This window comes from Triticum dicoccoides, chromosome 5A (assembly GCF_002162155.2).
Source record: "Triticum dicoccoides isolate Atlit2015 ecotype Zavitan chromosome 5A, WEW_v2.0, whole genome shotgun sequence".
Classification (NCBI taxonomy): Eukaryota; Viridiplantae; Streptophyta; class Magnoliopsida; order Poales; family Poaceae; genus Triticum; species Triticum dicoccoides.
The window spans coordinates 419702592-419705045 of NC_041388.1; positions in this window are offsets into that span (position 1 = coordinate 419702592).

The following is a 2454-nucleotide window of genomic DNA, read 5'->3' on the forward strand; positions in this document are numbered from 1 at the left end:
CGTTAGGCTTAACTGCATTCGCCCATTCTCCATAGGATATACCATTACAACAACTCAATAAACGTCATAGAACCTCAACACTTATAGCACACCCACCTATTTCGAAATGGAAAACATTCTGCTTATTGAGAGCTCTTTATTTTAATGGTCATAGTATTCCAAAATCATAAGGATCCCAATAATCCCATGCCGACAACATGCTCACGAAAAATACATGGGTGGTAAGCCTTTTGTTAGCAGATCCACAAGGATATGTGTCGTACTTATGTGTTTAATATTAATTGTTTGATCCTGGATTCTATCTTCTACAACATGAAACTTGATGTCAATGTGCTTGGCACTAGCACTTGACTTGTTACTCGTATAGAAACCACATGTTCATTATCGCAAGACAATACAAGTGGTTTAGATATGCTATCAATCACTTTAAGCCTGGGAAGAAAACTCTTTATCCATACAGCCTACCCGGTGGCCTCAAAACACGATACAAATTCTTCTTGCGTCGTAGATGTAACATTTAATGTTTGGTTGGAGCTTTTCCACGATACATATCCTCCTACAAGTGTGAATATATAACCTGACATGAACTTTTTACTATTGAAAGTGCAACTATCCCTGGATGGTTTTGGTAATTACTAACAACATATAGCTCATTGAACTAATGCTATTTCAAGATGATCATTTCAAAAAGTTCAATGATTGGCATGGCATGGATTAGGAATGTGGACCCCTCAAAATGCTAAGGACACATTTTGGCTCAAGCTCAAGACTCTACATTTTCATTTTAGTGATCCAAGATCACATTGAGTCCATAGGAAAAGCCAATACTATTAAAAGGGGATGAGGTGTTTCTTAATGGCTTGCTTGCTCAAAATGCTTAGTGATATGCTTCAAAAGCCCTCAACCACTTTCTCATATCTACATATGTCCCAAACCAAAAGTCAAACTCGGCCCTACCGATTTGATCTATCCGGCGCCACCGAGTTCACTTGACATAGCCACTGCCAGAAACCCTAGTCACTTCGGTCTCACTGATAGGGATCTCGGTCTCACCGAGATGGGATTGCAAACTCTCTGTTTCCCTTCGTAACGTTTCGGTCCAACCAAGATGAGCGATCGGTCCCACCGAGTTCGCAATGCAAACTCTCTGTTTCCCTTTCATAACATTTCGGCCCAACCAAAATGAGCAAATCAGTCCCATCGAGTTTGCCTGACCAACTCTCTATTTGCAAATTACAGAAGTCGGTCCTACCGAGTTTATGTGATCGGTCTCACCGAGATTACGTTATGCCCTAACCCTAATGAAATCGGTCCTACCGAGTTGACATGTCAGTCCCACCGAAAATCCTAACGTTCACATTTTGAACTAAATCGGTCAGACTGAGTTTCATGATTCGGTCCCACCGAGTTTGGTGATTTGTGTGTAACGGTTAGATTTTGTGTGGAGGCTATATATACCTCTTCACCCTTCCTTCATTAGTAAGGAGAGCCATCAGAACTTGCCTACACTTCCAACATGCATTTTCTGAGAGAGAACCACCTACTCATGTGTTGAGACCAAGATATTCCAATCCAACCATAAGAATCTTGATCTCTAGCCTTCCCCAAGTTGCTTCCACTCAAATCATCTTTCCACCAAATCCAAATCTATGAGAGAGAGTTGAGTGTTGGGGAGACTATCATTTGAAGCACAAGAGCAAGGAGTTCATCATCAACACACCATCTATTACCTTTTGGAGAATGGTGTCTCCTAGATTGGTTAGGTGTCACTTGGTAGCCTCCGACAAGATTGTGGAGTTGAACCAAGGAGTTTGTAAGGGCAAGGAGATCGCCTACTTCGTGAAGATCTACCCAAGTGAGGCAAGTCCTTCATGAGCGATGGCCATGGTGGGATAGACAAGGTTGCTTCTTCGTGGACCCTTCGTGGGTGGAGCCCTCCATGGACTCGCGCAACCGTTACCCTTCATGGGTTGAAGTCTCCATCAACGTGGATGTACGATAGCACCACCTATCGGAACCACGCCAAAAATCTCCATGTCTACATTGCTTTTGCTCCCTCCAAACTCCTTCATTTACCTTCATATGCAATGTTTTACATTTCGCTGCTATATTCTTAGACTTGCATGTGTAGGTTGATTGCTTGACTTGTTCTAATTTGCTAAAATCTTCCAAAACTTAAAATTGGGAGAAGGCTAGATTTTCATTTGGTCAAGTAGTCTAATCACCCCATCTAGACATACTTTCGATCCTACAAGTGGTATTAGAGCTTTGGTCTCCATTTGCCTTGATTTCCATAGCTTTTGGTGATCATAGCCTTGGTTTCACAACCTAGGAGAGTATGGCGTCTTGCGAGGGAAATTATCACCGTAGAGGTCCTTACTTTGATGGTACTAATTTTGCTAGTTGGAAGCATAAGATGAAAATGCATATTCTTGGACATAACCCCGTCATTTG